Raw genomic sequence first — 19,437 nt, forward strand, 5'->3', positions numbered from 1 at the left:
CACTCTAACCACCGCCCAATGAGTTCCCATTCAACGACTTCGGAATCACTCATCCATATTATCTCTTTGTCTGTGATCAAGAATGTACTGTAACTCTTCTACACTACACCCGACTTAACTGATCGAGTTGACATGTATTACCTCTGCAAAATGCATTATCTTCTGCTATATGTATTATCTTCTGTAATAAGTAATATCTTCTGTGAAATTGTAATATCATAACTCTTCACTGTTCCTGTAACTTACTCCTATCCTGAAATGTAATTCTACTGGAATGTCCCAGATATTTTCTATATTGTAATCCGCCTAGAACCGCAAGGCACAGGCGGAATAGAAATCCGTAATGTAATGTAATGTAATGTATCAGTGTAGCACACTCTGTTATGGCTTTCCAGGAACTTATGGCTTGTATCTTGTGTATTTGCCACACTGTCTGTCTACTGTGCTACAAATTCTCATGCTATGCCCACTACACAATATTTGCCATCTTGTGTCTACCATGCTAGATTCTACCATGTCCAAAATCAAGAGCTACACTCTTATGTTCATCTTACTTAGAAAGTGAGAATAAATAAATAAATAAACACTCTATCTTATAAATAGCATTCCAGTGCAGCTTCATTCCACTTTAAATATTTTCATGGTTTAAAATGATTTACCATGTTTTCATATATTGACCTCAGTGGCTACACTCAGACTGTCTCTTTCATGTAAGGCTTGAGTTTATGCAGCCAGCCTCCTCATTGGTCACATTTTTTCAGTATTCATTATTTTAAATTATTATAAATAACTCCATAGTTTTCTAATAATGCCTATGAAGAACTTATCTTAGGCAACGGTACTATGTCCATTCCCCAAATTCTGTCCTTTCCTTCTTCCCTCTTGCCGCATTCCCTCTTTTCCTCTATCTAGGCTTTTGTGATTTCTCTTGCTGTGTCCCATTTTTTCCAAGCGCAATAATGTAAGCCTGTCTTCGAGAAGGAAACATATATTATTAAGAACAAAAAGTAATCTCCTTAGCAACGACAGCAGAGACCTTAACTGCTTTTATTCTAAATGATGAGCTACAATTAAAATGTCTAATAAGTTTTCAGGAGCCCTTTGTGACTATGATTTTAATTACATTATATTTTGGGTATAACTTTCCATCAAACTCCCTCTTCCATCCCCCTGCCCTCCCCCCTCACCAAACAACTGTTTCATTTAGGTTCAATGGAGCTTAGCTTAGAGGATTTTCTGACATTTTAGATGAATCATGATTCAGCATCACAATTTCTGTGTCTCATCTCTTCCTTCCCAGAGAGATGGTAGCTCCGTGTAGGTTGCTTCCCCTCCTGCTGCATTTAACAATGAGTGGGGAGTACTCCCTCTTTGCAATCACAACTCATTCTCCAGCTCTGCTATCCTCCCTTCCTTACCTCCCTTTCCACAACTTTACCCACATACTTGAAAAGTCCATAAGCCATTATTAAGGTGGACATGCGAAAATCTACTGTTTATTTGTAAGATAAGCAGCATAAAATTTGCTTTACTCTTTTGAGATCTTGCCAGAAATATTCAAGAAAATAAAAAGATGATTTAATCATGAATTTATAATGTGCGTAGAGGCTTTTTATTGAGTATGAAGTTGTATTTAAAGAAAATAATGGGTATGTAATGAAATTGTTGTTCTATTATGTTTTATTGGAGTTAATATTTGTAGTACTATATACTCCTCTTTTACTAAGCCACAGTAGAGGTTTCTACTAGTGCTGCCCGATTCCCGATTCAAATCAATTCACCAATTCACTTCAGGTGAATTGATTCGAATTGATTTGTTATGACAAAAAAATGAACTCACCAATTTGTCGGCTCCCTGAGACCTGTTCGGGCTTTCCCTCTGCTGCCCTTCCATCTAATGTAATATCCGGTTTTGCGAAACCGGAAGTTATATCAGAAGGACTCTAAATGTGGAACTCTTGTGCGGGAACTCTTGGGTGGATCGGCGGCAGCAAGGTGATTGGTTGGCTGGCTCTCTCCTTCCAGGCCAGAAGCAGTTCTCCTCTCCTCCCCGGCTGCATCTACCAAGTTTGTATTCCAGGCAAAAGCGGCAGTGATTTTGCAATCTACAGAGTTCTTCTGCCGCTACTCCAGGCGTCTTCTCTCCATTTGGCCACCCAAGCGGAAACAGAAAGTTTTCACTGAGGGCAGGCCACAGTGGAGAGAAGATGCAAGGAGTGGCGGCAGGAGAACTCTGGATTGCTAAATCACTACTGCCACCGGCAACATTAAAATAAAGGTAGATGGGGGAGAGAGGAGATGGACTTGGGGGAGTTTGTGGACTGGAGAGGAAGAGATGGGGAGAAGATGTATGGAAAAGATTAACTTGATGGAGGGGGAAGATGGATAGTAGAGGGAGAGAAGGACTTGGGGGAGATCATGGAGAGGGGAATTGTTGGACTGGAGAGGAGGAGAAGGTGGATGGGAGAGATGAACTTGGTGGAGGGGGAAGATGGATGGCGGAGGCTGGAGGAGATGGACTTGGGGGAGAGGGAGAGATGAACTTGGGAGAGATTATGGAGAGGGGAGATGGGGGGATGGAAGAAATAATGGATCTAAAAATAGAGGAGAGGGAGAGAGATGGTGGATAATGGGATTTAGGGAGGGAACAGAAAGGGAGAGAAGTTGGACACAAGGGATGGTGTGGTGGGATAGATATACTGAATAGGAGGATAGTTGGGAAGAGAAAGGGAGAGCTGGTGGAAGGGAAGGAGGGAGAGATGCTGGATGAAAGGATAGATGAGAAAAGGAGAGATGGTGGATCTGGGGATGGTGGGGGTCCATCGCTGCAGGAAAGATGCCAGACCTCCGGGGGAGGGAAGAGAAACGGAAGGGGAGGACAGAGATGGGAGATGGATGTAAACGACAAATGAGCAGGAGACCCTGGCAAGTGAGTTATCAGAAGACAACCAGAGCTCACCTGCCCGCCCTCTTCACCCTACCCACAGACCCTGCTCTACACCTTGAGTTCTCAAGCAAGGTCCTTGGCATCACTAACGACTCCTCCCTTTCCCTCAACGATCACCTGAATTCCCTGGCAAAATCTTGTTTTTTCAGCCTCCACATGCTGAGGAAAGTTAGATCCTATTTTCACCAAAAGCATTTCACCGTCCTTGTACAATCCATCATCCTATCCAAACTCGATTATTGTAACGCCATCTACTTAGGCCTAACGAAAAAAAGTCTTCGCAGACTCCAGCTTATCCAGAACACTGCGGCTAAGCTGATTTTTGCTAAACGCAAATATGACCACGTCTCCCCTCTACTTACCAATCTTCACTGGCTCCCAGTACTTTCCAGAATTCATTTCAAATGCTCCTGCCTGGCTTTCAAGATCATTCACGGCATCCTTCCGCCCCTAATCCCTCTATCCTTCCTCGCCCCGACACCAACTACCACCAGATCTGCCCACAGACATAAACTATCCTTCCCCTCTCTACACGGCATCCTCCACGCAGGTAAACTGGGTAGATCCCTCCTCTCCAAAATCACCGGCCTCTGGAACGACCTCACTGTCCCGCTGCGGAACCTGGACTCCCTCCAACTATTCCGAAAACAACTGAAAACCTGGCTTTTCTCTAGCATATAATAATCTCTTCTCCTGATTACATCCCTTCTTTTTATGCTTTGTAAACTCTTTCTCTTCTCATATTTTTTAAACTCTGTAAACCGTGTCGAGCTCCACTTCAGTGGAGAAGATGCGGTATATAAACCTAAGGCTTAGTTTAGTTTAGAGCCTGGGACCAACATGATTTGAATAATGACCAGACAACAAAAGGTAGAAAAGTAATTTTATTTTCTGTTTTGTGATTTGAAATGTGTATCCTTCCATGAGCTAGGATTTAACAGAGAGAGGAAAAGTCTTTTTTGTTTGTTTATTTTGTTTACATCACAGCGCCAGTGTGGGTAGGAGAGGACAAAGTGGGTGGAGTGGGTGAAGAGGCTATAAAATAAACCCATCAGGATATTTGAAAAAAACACCCAATTTGGCAGGAAAACTGAATCAAATCGAAAAATCGATTCAATAGGCTGAATCGAACAATTTTTTCCTGAATTGGACAGCACTAGTTTCTACCACGGCCCGGAGTGCTAAATGCTCCGACGCTCATAGAATTCCTATGAGCATTGGAGTATTTAGTGCGCCGGGCCATGGTAGAAACCTGTATCGCGGCTTAGTAAAAGAGGGCCATAATATGTATGTTTTTTTCTAATCTGCTTAGGCTTAGGCAGATTATAAATTTTTTTAAATTAAATAAATAAATACTTGTGACCTGGGTTGGCCACTGTTGGAAACAGAATACTGGGCTTAATGGACCTTCAATCTGTCCCAGTATGGCCCCACTTATGTTCTTATGTTTATGTTGTTCTTATTGGACTTACTTGGATAAATTTAACATTTTACAGTACTCACAATTCTGTAAATATTTTATTTATTTATTGTGATTTATTAACCACCGTTATGAAGAGATTCACCCAAGGTGGTGTACAGCAGGTATAGTTTGACATAAAGCCTACAATTTTAATAACAGCATAACAAAAGTAAAAATGACCAAATATAAACATAAAAGTGACCCCCCCCAAACCTCCAAAATACAGGCAGGAGGGATCCCAGGCCCTCCTGCCCATGGCGCCCTCCTATACCCCTCTCAACTTACTTTAAATTGAACGGACAGACGGGTCACAAGCCCGGCCGGCAGGCCTGCCATCCTCTGAATGGCGGGCCTAGGGCCTGATTGAGCCAGGCGCCTAAGACCCCACCCATAGGAGGGGCCTTAGGCACCTGGTCCAACCGGAATTGGCCCAGTTTGAAACTTATCTCTTCATTGATATTTCTGTAAAGTCCACATGGTGTTGTCCTAGGTTCCAAATGCTGACATTACCGTCCAAGCTCACTCCAGCCTATCCAACCATCCCGTTGTTTGCAGGATATCTACCATAAAGTCTGGTCAGTAACATCCTCATGTTCCAAGTTAGTAGAGTTCCCATTGATACCCTCCCCAGCCCATCCTACACCAAATCACTGCATATGGGACACCACATATGGGACACAGTACCGATCTTAGTTCTTTAATTTACATCCTTTAATTTACATTGTTCTAGAATGTTGCCTGAGTAAGACCTGGGCTTCAGTGTCTCTCTCTTATATTTTTAAGTTTTTAGTTATATTCAGTTTTCATTGTTGATTTCTAGTTTATTTTGTTCCTTTCATGTACCTTATTCATAGTTTTACAGGGTTCTGCACTTTTTTCTTTTAATTTTCACTCGGGCGGGTCAGAAAACATCTTGGAAAGGAGGAGTTTGACAGTTATAGAATCGCAGCATAACTGTCTACAAACCTAAAAGCCTAGAATGGTGCATTTTCAGCAGAGGCCCTTCCTGCGTCTTTCCTTCCTTCCTTCCTTCCTTCTCCCCTGATTCAGTAGGGGATAACGGTGAGCACAAGTAGACGCTGGGACTGCACCGAAACCAGCGGCAGGCAGCAGAATCAGCAGCAGGGACTAAAGAGCACAGCTCTGCCCCTCCCCCGATCCAGCAGGGGATAACGATGAGTATAAGGAGACGCCGAGGCCGCACCAAAAAGAGTGGCAGGCAGCAGAAGCAGTGGCGGGGACTTAATGAGCACAGCTTTGCTCTTCCCCCGATCCAGCAGGGGATAACGGTGAGCACAAGGAGACGCCGGGGCCACACCGAAACCAGCGGCAGGCAGCAGAAGCAGTGGCAGAGACTTAAGAGCACAGCTCCGCCCTTCCCCGATCCAGCAGGGTTCTATACCATACTAGATATCGAATCTGAGAATGGTGGCAGTTGACCGCTTAATGCAGCTGATGCACCGAGATGATAGTGGCGGTTGGCTGGTTGTTGCAGAGGTCATCTGATCCAAATGACATGCCTGCATTTTAGCATTGCATTGACTCTGATCTAAATGACTAGCCTGTATTTTGGCACTCATTACTACTTCCTGGGAAACCTCATGGCTGAAATATTGTGTGTTGGCTTGGCTGCATACGTCAGGGCTCAAGGAGCATACCAGCTTTCGCTCCTTGGCATATCATTCTTTATGAACTTCTAACATCAGATCCTATTGTCTGACTGGAATTTACTTTATTTCATTTTTATTTATTGTTTTCTCAGGTATTTTAGCTTGTTTGTGAGCCTTCGGGACAGCTAGGGAAATCCAAAGTACCATTTTTATTTATTTTATTTTAATGTATCTTCAATCTATCTTCATTGTAAACCGCTTTGAACCTCACGGTATAGCGGTATATAAGAAATAAAATAAGAAATAAAATCAATCCTTCTTTAATTTACATCATTCGTTTTCTAATTAGAGATCCTTTATGTTTATCCCACGCTTGTTTTGAATTCCATCACACTGGAAAATAATCAATATTACAAATGCTTAAAGTAGTCTGACAAATTGTACATACAGCCTCCAAGAGAGAGTGACAAAGTATTAATTGATGTCAGTTGTATCTCCTGCCACAATCTATAATGAAAAGGAGCAAAAAGGCAGACATTTCAGCACTTTCAACTCCAAAAAGAACAGCTGTGAAAGTGATATACCATATATATATCTGCACTTCTCACTAAGAGGGGGTCAGTAGTTCCAGAAGTACCATATAAAAGAAAGAAAACTCTAGTCCTTAGAAAACAGGGCAAAAAAGCGCAAAAAAGCAGAGTGCCTTGAGAATGGATTGGGAAGAACCTGTAGCCTAAGCTGGCATGACAAACAACTCATATGCTCCCCCCAAAAGGATATGTGAGCCCCAAAACACTAAGTGGTGATTACCAAAAAAAAAATAGACAGTATTAAACACAGTAAAATATGATGGAAGGGGAAGCAAAGAAGGTCTTATACTAAAGATTAACTCATGCTGTCTGCCATAGGGCCCATTTTATTCCTATGGGTAACATGTTTAGTAAAAGACCCCTCAAAAGAGTAACAATCAGTCAAAGGCCAAAGAAGACAAGAAGTGGTAAGGTTAGAAAGGTTTTAGATGGTTACAAATGCAAACATTAGCCAATGGGCTCCTGAGTTGCACGGTTTGCTACTGACACAAGTAGAAAAATGAAAATCAACACAGTAACACTGCTCAAAATCCTTGGTAAGCTGCAGGAATGTTAGATCTTCCTAGATCTTCTCATGGCCTTCTTTTCCCTGGAGCTTATCTTGGAAACTTCTGAATTATCTTCCCTCAATACTAGGTTGGTGGACTACATTTTCAGACGGAGCACTTGATCCAAGTGACAACCAACTTTCAGACCACTTTGGATTTCCAAGCTGGGATTCTTCAAATTATTTTTCAGATACCAAAGTGAGCACCTCACCTCCTAGGGGAAACTAAAATAATAATAATAATAACTTTATTCTTTTATATCACCAAACCAAAAGTTCTAGGAGATTTACACTAAAAAGAGCTGGACAATCAGCGAAATGCAATAATACAGTAAAAATTACAAATATTTGTAAAATAGAATTTCAATAATAAAACTCACTAAGTAATAAACTTATCGAACAAAATGGTCTTTATTAATTTTCGAAGACTGCAATAGGATAACATAGTTTGCTGAATACATTTATCTAACCAAGATTGTTGCCTACCAGCTTGAAATGCTAGGGTCCTATCTAAGAAGGTCTTATATCTACACCCATTAATTTTTGGATAAGCAAATAAGTAGAAGTTTCTAGTTTCTCTTGATGGTCTATGCAACACAAAATGAGGAAAAAGGTAAGCTGGAGACAATCTCGATATCAGCTTAAAGCAGATACAGGAAAATTTGAATAATTCTCTTGTCTCCAAAGGCTGCCAATGAAGTAAACGATAATATGGACTAATATGGTGGTTCTTTTTTAATCAATCGAACAGCTGTATTCTGAATTATCCTTAATTTTTTTATAATTTTTTTGGTGCTCCTAAATAGATGATGTTACAATAGTCTAAAATAGATAAAACTAATGCCTGCAAATTTCATCCACATAGAGAGATGATCCAAGATGACTCCTACCTGAATGATCGGGTACACGCCTCCGACCGAAGCGCTCCTATTACCTGATCTTTCGCCAGTGACTGTTGTTTTCAGCCTGGTTTCACTTGCCCTTTTGACGTGATGCCGAAGAGGAGAGGCAGGAGCGCTGCTGGTGCCTCGAGGCGCTCAGAGGGCCCGTCCCTCGGCAACATTGAGGAGCTGCTTCGGAGGATGCAGGGAGCTGCATCGGTGAGTCCGGTGGAAAGCTCGCTGAGGATCCCGCGAGTAAGCGAGACCGACGGGATTCCTCTTGGGCCAGATACCACTCTTAGCCCGGATGTCAGAGCACTGCCTCCTCCACCATAGTTGGCCAGCTCTCCCAGGGGTCAGTAACAATGTTCCCTCTAAGCTGTGCGCTTGTGCGCGTGCACACAAATTAAAATAGCATGCACAAAAAAATACATTTTTGCCTAAAATGATTTTCACTGCTAAAATGAAATATTATAGAAGACCAGCTGTTCCGATTTCCCATTACAACACGATCCCGATACAACACAAATACTGAAAAAGGACACTGAACCCACTCCATCGGCACAAACCCTAGCCAACTTCTTTCAAAACAAAATCACCGAATTAAGAGCAACTCTACCCACATCCACAACAAATGCTCTTCAATTCCTGGACCCCCATGACCAAGACACCAGAGTAGACATGCTATGGGACCACCTCGAATACCCAAACTGGCAGCAATTCCTAAATTTATTTAACAAGTACACCAAATCTAACTGCCTACTTGACGCATGTCCCCCTAAAATCATGACAATTGCCCCCCTAGAATTTAAAAAGGAACTTTTTGCATGGCTAACATCCGCCCTTGCAAACGGAACACTAAACAAAAAAATGGGACATATACTAATCACTCCAATCCCCAAAGATCAGAAAGCCTCCTCAGCACTGCCACCCAATTTCAGACCCATAGCAAGCATTCCCCTCTTCACAAAGATACAGGAAGGATTGGTCAACCTTCAACTAGTCAATTACCTGGACAAATTTAACCTCCTTAGCGAACACCAATCAGGATTCAGAAAAGGATACAACACAGAAACTGTCCTAGCCTCCTTGCTGAACCACCTTTATGATCTCTTTAGCAAAGGCAAAAGCGCACTGATCCTACAATTAGATCTCAGCAGCGCGTTCGACCTGGTAGACCACGAAATCATGCTACTGTGCCTTGAAGCAATGGGAATCTCGGGAAAGGCAAAGAAATGGTTCCAAGAGTTCCTAACAAACAGATCCTACCGAGTAATCAGTAATGGAAACTACTCTAAACCATGGAAAAACCCTTCAGGCGTGCCTCAAGGTTCCCCCCTATCCCCCACACTTTTCAATATCTATATCGCCTCCTTAGGTCACCTACTACAAAAACTAAATTTAATATACTACATCTATGCGGACGACATATCCATCCTTATAACCTTAAACGACATCACAAAAGAAACTGTAGATAATCTCTCAAACACAATGACCGAAATCGATAAATGGACCACTAATTTCAAACTAAAACTAAACGCAGAGAAAACAAAAGTCTTTCTGGCTAGTCCCAATGACAAAATTACGAAAACATCGATAAAAATAAACAACCACGAATACCCAATTTCCAAAAACATAAAAATACTGGGTATCACTCTTGACACTCACCTAACTATGACTGACCACACAAACTCACTAGTGAAAAAATGCTTTTATACGCTATGGAAACTAAGAACCATAAAAAAATTATTTGACCCTTCATCATTCAGGTTGCTGGTACAGGCACTGATCCTATCCCTTCTTGACTACTGCAACATCATCTACCTAGGCATCCCACAAAAAACAATAAAAAAACTAAGATTAATACAAAACACCGCCGTTCGCCTAATTTTCGGACTTAGAAAAAACGACCACATCAGCCCCTACTATAAAAAGCTGCACTGGCTTCCAATAGAAGCGCGAATTATATTCAAATTCGCTTGCACCTGTTTCAAACAAGCCTGGGGACTAGCACCTTCATACCTACAAACTCACTTCACCCTACACAACCCCACAAGAACGACCAGAAACAAAAACATCTTTGCATACCCAAAGACTACAGGCTGCAGATACAAATCCTTCTTGGACAGAACCTTTAAGTTCCAAGCGAACAGACAGCAAACCTGGCTGAAAAACCACATAAACGAACCAAATATGACTTATAATGCATTCCGCAAATCGATCAAAACCACCCTATTCGCTAAATTCATTGACTAAAACGGTCCCCTCCCCCACTAAGACCCCCCTCATGGATGTTCTAAATCTTTCAAACACTCATTACCCTTAGATCTCCAATTAATATGTAAGTTTACCATTTAGACTATTGTACGGCATCTAGACTCTTTGTTCGGTACTGTATTTAAACTTATTGTATAGTATTGTATTTAGACTCACTGTATTGTATTATATGTGGACTTATTGTATTGTATTACCATTGTACTGTACTAAGACCTTTGTTATTCGCTGAATGTCCAGCCTTCTTACATTGTAAACCGCCTAGAAGTCGCCTGACTATGGCGGTATAGAAAAATAAAGTTATTATTATTATTATTATTTATTGAAGCGCTATAATATAAATTTTAAATCATTCACGTGATTCCATTATCCTTGGCAGTTGAACTTGACACGTCACGTGCCCCATAGGGCCATAGACTATGGCCCATAGGATATGAAAAACTTCCGATAATTTGACTTCCTGAAGTTCCGCCATATTGTTTATTTCATGGAATCGTAGTGTGCAGCGTGGTACTGCGGTTGTATAACTGTATTCGTTTATTAAATTGCAACCAGATATAACTCTTAAAATGTCTAAACCGCGAATGGTGAAAAGTGTAAAACGCAAGAGAGCTGCAACAGCTTTTAGGTCTGAATGGCTTGAAGAAATTGTTGAAACAGAGATACTGAAATACAATGAAATGGAATTGTTGAAACAGAATCTCGAAATACAATGCGTGTTCGACTGTGTGAAATATTTACCTATGACGAAGACGATGGAGTTGTGTGTTGTTATTGTCAAGATGCCAAAGCAACTGGAAAATTCTCTACTGGAAAAATATGGGATGATGTTTGGAAACTGGACTTTCTGAAACGCCATCTATCAAGTAAATCTCATACCGACAGTATTAGGAAACTCAGAAGTAAAAATCCAAATTTAAGAGGGGGACTGGTTAACATGTTGCTTGAAAGCCCAACCAAAAAAGAAAACAGGCAAATTAATAATGAACAGAAGTGTTCCAGTCCTGATGAAATTAATGTTCTTGTCGACAGTGTTGTGCTGGCCATTAAGATGAATATCTCAATGCTCTCTGTTCAAGATATCAGTGAGCACATGGTGAAGTATGTTAGTATACCTGATACCTGAGAAGCAAAAACTATGCGTTTGAATTTTTTGGAATTATCAATGGCATTGTGCAAGATGATCATATGGCAGACATTAAATTAGCAACGTATCATACGTTAACTGTTGATGAAAGCACAGACATTTCTGTCAACAAGTACTTAATATTCTACTTTAAGTATCGGCCAGTCAATTCAAATGAGTATAGGACATCATTTGGTGGGATGCTACAGTTGGAAGCATGTGATGCTACATCAATAGTAATAGCAATTAGGGAATTCTACAGAAAACATGAACTTGACCTGAATAAAATGGTTATGTTAACCTCTGATGGTGCCTCTGTTATGTTGGGCAAAATAGATGGTGTTGCAGCACAGCTGAGAAAAGACATTCCACATTTAGTGCAGCAACATTGTGTTGCACATCGGGAAGATTTGGGACTTTCTGATTCATGGAAAGAAGTAAAATTGATGAAAGAGGTAGAAACTGTAATGAGAACTGTGTACACGGTGTTCTGTCGGTCTTCTACTAAACGATGCAAATTTCAAGAAATAGCAGATGCATCTGAATGTGAATCAATTGCTTTCAGACCTCTGAATGAAATGCGCTGGTTATCTTTGCACTTAAAGCAATTATTCAAAATTATGATCCCCTGTTAAAATATTTTGAAGAAGACAAAGATAATGATCCTATTGCAAAGTACCGCTATAAGAAGCTGAACAGTGAACAATTTCATATTACATTTGAAGTTTTGAATGATGTCTTATCAGAACTAGCTTCCTTAACCATGGCATTTCAAAAACGTGGTTTGACACCATTGGAAGCTTATCATCTTGCACAGGGTAAATTGAACAAACTTCGAATGCAATACTTAGGCGACAAGGTTAAGTGGAGTGATAAAGTCGACAGTCTTCTTGACAACAGGATGAGGTCTGGAGAAAAAGTTTCAGTGGATACTAATTCCATATTAACCTTCATCAACATCCTATGTTTGCATCGACGTCATGACATGTTCTCAGTAATGGCCCCACAAATATGGAATACCTTACCTCAATATATAAGAGAAGAAAATGATTTAAATCGCTTCAAAGACAATCTGAAGTGTCATCTTTTTAAAGATGCTTTTAATCCTTAGCTATGTTCAAAGTTTATTTTAGTCCTTCTCTATTTTTTACTTTACCTCCCTATTATTCTGTCCATTTATGTCTTCTCCTATACTTTAATATAAATAATTGTAGTTCTGCCCTTCTTACCTTACGTATCTGTTAGTCTATAAGTCTGTCTGTCTAACCCATTATATTTAAAGATTAAACTGGTATATGCTTATACCTTTTAAATTTGTAAATCGCTTAGTAATATAAATAAGCGATTCATCAAGTCAAAATAAAATCTTGAAATCTTGAAAGATTTCCTGAAAATGAAGTTGAGGAATAGTCTGCTTTTCACTGTACAGCAATATCACAATGCGACTTTGACTTCGGAAATGGACATATCAGATCTCTTTGTTTAAAGTATAAACAATTTCTTCCGGAGGAAAGTATTATTATTCAGCAATACAATGACTTTAAATTCCTTGTTGCAGAAAAAATCAAAAGCAATCTGATAAACAGCTTTCCAGATATGACAAAATTTGCATTTCAGAATGATCAATTTGCAGATTTAGCAAAATTGATGGACACTGGTGCCACATTCTTAGCATCTAGTTCAGATTGTGAGCGTGGTCTTAGTCTAATGAACAATTTGAAGACTAAACAAAGGAATCGTTTACATTTAGAGCATATGGAAATGCTGTTGCGTGTTTAGAATCACCTTCAAGATGGAGGCTCAATAGATCTTGACAGAATTTATTCGGACTGGATAAATATGAAAGATCTCAGGGAAAAACTTTGAAAACTAAATTGCTGTTATTTTCTAAATTTTAAGTATAAAGTACAATTATACCTTATTTATAGGTAGCGCTCAATGAAACATTTCAATGAAACATAATTTATGTTTATTGAAATGAGACTTTATGTTACATAAAGTGTAACTAACATAAAGTGTAACTAAAATTACATTGTGTTTTCGTTAATTCAGACTAAAATCAAAGACCTGCCCATAACTGAACTCCGGGCCCTCTGGCAATCATTTTTATAGCGCACACAAATTTAGTTTTTCTTTAAAATGCGCACAGATGAAATTTTTTGTGCACACAGCCTATGAAAAATTAGAGGGAACATTGGTCAGGAAACCCTGGAAGAAGGGGCAATACTTTCCCCAGAGGCAGGAAACTTAACATCTGAGAGCTTGGAAACGGAGATCCCGGGTCGGGTAATCTCCGGAGAAGACTCTGTTGGAATTAAAACAGCTGGAGGAGGACTGAGCCAGAAGGAACAAGGGCCAGAACATTCTAAGGAAGGTGAGAGACTTTGCGCTCCTAGACAAGCTTCTTTTTGGGATAGGCCTGCTGAGGTGACCTTAGAAGCCCTTTGGGACCTGGTAGCAAACTTTGGGAAAGTAATTAGTCCTAATTTCCAACAGATTGAAAATAAACTTATCCGTCACTCAGAAGAATTAGGAAAATAAAAATTGGACATGACTTCTTCTAATAAATTATTTCAAAAGACCCAGCAGGACATGGTCTCAGTAAAACAACTCCAGGAAACTATAATTAAAGATAATTTGAATCTTAGAAGAAAAGTAGAGTCATTAGAGAATCAACTATGTAGCAATAACTTGAGACTGATAAATTTTCCAAGAATAAATATGATTACACCTAGAGATATGCTTAGGAGGTAGTTATTAGAAATACTTGAAGTTCCAGAAACTAAACTAAACTAAACCTTAGGTTTTTATACCGCGCCATCTCCATCTCGGCACCATTTTCTCAAGTTTACTATCTCCCCAGTAAAATTCTGCATCAACAACAACCTGGCCCTACTGAAGGACAAGCATTGAATATAATTGAGATCTTGGAGAAGTCAGACAAAGATGTGGTAGGTAACACCTGCAACTTTAGTAGCCACACTGGCTTTCTATAGATAAATCTTGGTTATTGAGACTATTTCTAATGAATAAACAGAAGGAATTTCTTGGATGTAAAATTCAAATGTTCCCTGATGTTTCAAGGGAAACTAAAAAACGCAGACATGATTTTCTTCTTTTGAAGCCGGGGATCACTTCATTGGGGGCTATTTATTATTTAAGACATCATTGTAAGTGCATTGTCTGTTATCATTCCATTAAATATGTATTTTTTTGAGCCCAACATTTGACTAATTTTCAGGCTATGTCCCGCCTGGACAAAGAGAAAATTTAAGCTTGAGCTCTAAAAGAAAATAGTAGCTCCCTTCCCGATCTATAGGTATATTATTACTCCTTTCTGATTGTTTCTCTTGATTTTCTCGCAATTAAAATCTTGGATCTAAAGAGGACTTGAGCTAAATCTACCATAACAGTTTTTCTTGTAAACTGCTTAATTTTTTTTTTTTTTAAAGTATGGATCTATATGATTGTAATATGCTTGGTTAAATTTGCTTTCTGTACAAGTTTTACTTGATATTATATTGAAATCAATAAAAATACTTAAATATAAAAAAACTAATGCCTGCACCAATAGTTTGAATGATAAAGGATAAAAATATTTTTATAATACAGACTATTTAAACCTCACAGTTCATTTCAGAAATTCTGAACTGATAGAAAGTGCAAAAGTGTACTAGTGTTTAAAAGTGCCATTCCAAAAGTGCATATGTGTTGTAAACTTTTAAACCTCATAGACTGAGAGTAGCAAGCAGCGGTCCTGGTTCTTAGAGCATAAGAAACAAAGCTAAGTACTTTCAGCTCTACGAGGTTTAAAAGTTTGCAGCACATATGCACTTTTGGAATGGCACTTTATGAAATGGCACTTTTAAACACTAGTACAATTTTGCACTGGTGCACTTTCTGTCGGTCCAGACTCTCTGAAATGAACTGGGAGGTTTAAATAGTCTGTATTATGAATGAATTATAGTCCCTTTAGTATCAAACAGTATTAAATAGCAGTTTTAATGAAAATTATTGAAGAAATAAAATTTATTTCCTGATAGAAAACAGGGAGTCTTGGGCAGGAGTCAGCTGAGATTTTCCTTCCACACACTCGCAGGCTGAATAAGGCCCCACGTTTCTTTTCTGCTGCTACTTCTGGTGCCACTGCAGGTCCCTGGAAGGGATGATGAGGCCCTAATGCGCAAAGGAGTAGGGTTAGCTGGCAGGTGGGGGAAAGGAGATAGTGGACAGAGCCACCCCTGAGCTTGGCAGTTGACAGAAAACCAGCACTTAGATTAGCTAGGCTTTTGATGTGCCAACCACTGTCCTTCCCTAAATAAATCTTGCCAGGCTGGCCAAATATCAGCTGGCTGGCAGCCCTAGGTGTGGATTAGAATCAGGAGTTGGCGTGGCAGTAGCACTGCTAGAGGTAAGCACAGGATGTGTTACCTATCTCAGAGGGATTCCTTTCCCCCAAAAAACTTAAACATCCATCTAGCAGCAGGCAGCCCCTTCCAGTGGGTGGCCTGGACTTGCCGGGCTCACTCAGTGGTGTCTGTGCCCCTTGTTTAACACCTTGATGCTGTCAGTTTGTTAGACTGCCATTTTAGATGAAATGAAAGCTAACATTTTGGATTTCTGTCCTAGGAACTCTCTTGCTTGATTGCCCTTTTCCAAGACTGTGCATGTGTGTGTGTGCCTGTTGCAGGTCTGACTGAAAGGCTGCTCCATTAATTAGCTCAGAGTGGAGGTTGTCTGGTTTAACTGCTGTTTGTCAGATCGAGTTTTAAAAGGAAATGAAGGAAGTACGTTGGCTCTACAGGGGTACTCTAGCTTTTGACAAATGCAGTAGCTGAGGGAGCTCTCTGATCCATCAAAAGCCCTGTGCCCATTTAAAAAACAATTTAGAGCTGTCTCCCTGTGCGGAGAGCTGTGGTATTTAACGCCAAGCCGAGCAGAATGGATATTAACAATCTCCTTTAAGGTTCTTGGTAATATTGTTTCCCAGGTACTTCATGAGTTCATCAAGGAGAGGCTCGTTTATCAACTCTCCCATCCATATGTGCTTAGAAAGCATTTCTCCCGTGTTCTGGAAGAAATGAGACTTACATAATAAAATACCGTTGAGGCAAGAATGTTAGTGGATGTGGGTTTCCTGCAGTGTGGCTCACAAATGAGAGTCACTGGATAGAAAAAAAAAAAATTGCCGCTTTTTGTTTATAAATGGTTGTGAACATGATGTAAATCCCTCGACATCTGATGATTGCTTTGGTATAAGATGAAAGTATAATTCTGTGGGAAAAAATTAGGTTGGGGGGAATTCATCAATGAGTTATACGGTTAAGATGGGTTATTTTATAACACGTTGTGCTATTTTAGCACAAGGTCTTATTGGTATCCTGTGCTAAAACAACATGACTTGTGGTAAAATAACCCATCTTAACTGTAGAACACATTGATGAATTTCTCCCTATCGCTGCATTGGCTGGCCACTGACATTCAGCAGTACTAACCTAGATAGTACCGCTGATCTCTATCTGACCATTCTTGAATCAGTTAAAGTTGGGGCAGAGCCAGTACTTAGCCGCTTAGCAGTGAAGTTCAGTCCACTAACCGGCTAAGCAAGTGCAAAATATTAGGGCAGCAAAAAGGCTGTTCTAACTTTATGCACTAAGTTAACTGGGCATCGGTCTGAATATTGGCCAGGTGGGCCCATTACAACTGACAATCCAACGGACTTCACATTGTCAGTTGTAAGAGACCCAGGATCGCTTTTTTTCAGCACTGCTGGAAGTTCTGTGTTTCTTATCAGCTGGTTGCTTTGCCCTGACACAACCAACTCTGGTGAAACATAACCATGTCGGGCATTATTTCTACTATTTATTCATTCAATTTTCTATACCATTCTCCCAGGGGAGCTCAGAATGGTTTACATGAGTTTATTCAGGTACTCAAGCATTTTTCCCTGTCTGTCTCGGCGGGCTCACAATCTATCTAATGTACCTGGGGCAATGGGGGGATTAAGTGACTTGCCTAGGGTCACAAGGAGCAGCGTGGGTTTGAACCCACAACCCCAGGGTGCTGAGGCTGTAGCTTTAACCACTGTGCCACACTCTCCCTCACTACTACTATTATTAATTATTTCTATAGCACTACCAGACGTACGCAACACTGTACAGAGTCACAAAGAAGAAGAAACAGGCCCTGCTTGAAAGAGCTTACAGTCTAAACAAGCAAGACAGACAAACAGGATGCATTGGATACAGTTAAGGGGAATGGTTAATCAGCTGGCTGGGTTAGAGGGCAGAGGAGTAGGGTTAAGGATTGAAGGCTATATCAAAAAGGTGGGCTTTCAGTCTGCTTTTAAACAAGGGAAGGGGCCTGATGGACAAACTCAGGTAATTTATTCCAGGCTTAGAGGGCAGCTAGATAAAAGGAACAAAGTCTGGAATTGGCAGTGGAGGAGAAGGGTACAGCTAAGAGCAGCTTATCCGAGGAACAAAATTCTCTGGGAGGTGTTTAAGAAGAGAGAAGAGAGGAGAGATATTGAAGGGCAGCAGAATGAACACACTTGTAGGTCAGCAATAGGAGCTTGAACTGTATGCACTGGCGGATAGGGAGCCAGTGAAGTGACTTAAGGAAAGGGATGACATGAGCGTAGCAAGGTTGGTAGAAGATTAGTCATGCAGCAGAGTTTTGCATAGATTGCAAGTGGGAGAGGCGACACTGCGGGAGACCAGTTAGAAGTAGATTGCAGTAATCTAAGTGTGAGGTTACGAGACCGTGGACAAGGGTCCTGATATTTATTGTGGATATCCTGAAAACTTGACTGCCTGGGCCCCCCCCAAGGTCAGGTTTTGGAACCACTGCATTAGACTTCCATTCTTGAGTACCCTGCACGTTCTGGAGGGATTTTAATGCTCATTAGTAAAAGAACAGTTGATGATCTACTTGAATATTTTCTCAGTTCAAGGGAAGTAAGTTTTCATATTCCTATAAAGCTCATTAATCTAACGTCTTAGAGCTGATCCCAGGTATGAAATATTTTCTCTTACTTATGCTCCAGTAATTTCTAGCTGGTACACATTTGGGCAGATTAAAGTGGAACTATGAGGTGCCAGCTAAGAAACATTGTTCAAAAGATATGACAACAAACAAAAACTGGAAACCTTGACAATTTTAATAATATCCTAATAAAAAAAAATACATAATTGAAAGAAAACCAGGTGCTCAAAAACATAAATTCTTCAAAATACCGCAATAAAAGTAATCACTAAAAGAAAAAAAAATTGATCATGTAACTCCCCTTTTAAAGGAAAAGCATTGGTTACCTGTAAATCACAGAATCACATATAAAATAGCCGATGCACAGAAGAAGAAGCATCTAAGCATACCGAGGACATAGAGGAAGAAGCAGCGAAGCACCCCAAGGACATAGACCTGCGACCAGAGCGAAAACTGAAGAGGGGAAAGTCTGCGATCCTAGTGGGAGACTCAATCCTCAGGCAAGTGGACAGCCACATAGGTGGGAGAGAGGATCGACTGGTGACCCAGGAGCGAGAACAAAGGACATCGTGGACAAAATTGGAAAGATCCTAGAAGGAGCAGAGACGGAATTGACTGCAGTAATGATCCACATCGGGACAAATGATGTCAGCAGGAGGGACTACAGCAGAAGTGCACTAATAGAACAGTTCAAGATTCTGGGAAGGAAGTTGAAGATGAGGACTCAGAGGATAGTGTTTTCAGAGATCCTACCAGTACCGAGGGCAGATGTGAAGAGGCAAACGGAACTACAATCAATAAATGCATGGATGAGGAGACGGTGTGAGGAAGAGGGGTTCCACTTCGTGAGGAACTGGACAATGTTTTGGGCAAGAGCAAGCTCTTCAGGAGAGATGGACTGCACCTGAGCAAGGCGGGAATTAGACTTCTGGCAAACAACGTCAGGAGAGGAATAGAACTAGCTTTAAACTAAGAAGAAGGGGAAAGCCGACAGTCGAACAAGTGTCGACGAT

General features: G+C 40.5%; 1 protein-coding gene across 2 annotated transcripts in view; it reads left to right on the top strand.

The window, feature by feature from the left end:
- VOPP1 (VOPP1 WW domain binding protein) overlaps positions 1–19,437 on the top strand; it is a 195,427-nt gene that overhangs the window by 94,369 nt on the left and 81,621 nt on the right. The window lies entirely within an intron of this gene.

This window comes from Geotrypetes seraphini, chromosome 2 (assembly GCF_902459505.1).
Source record: "Geotrypetes seraphini chromosome 2, aGeoSer1.1, whole genome shotgun sequence".
Lineage (NCBI taxonomy): Eukaryota > Metazoa > Chordata > Amphibia > Gymnophiona > Dermophiidae > Geotrypetes > Geotrypetes seraphini.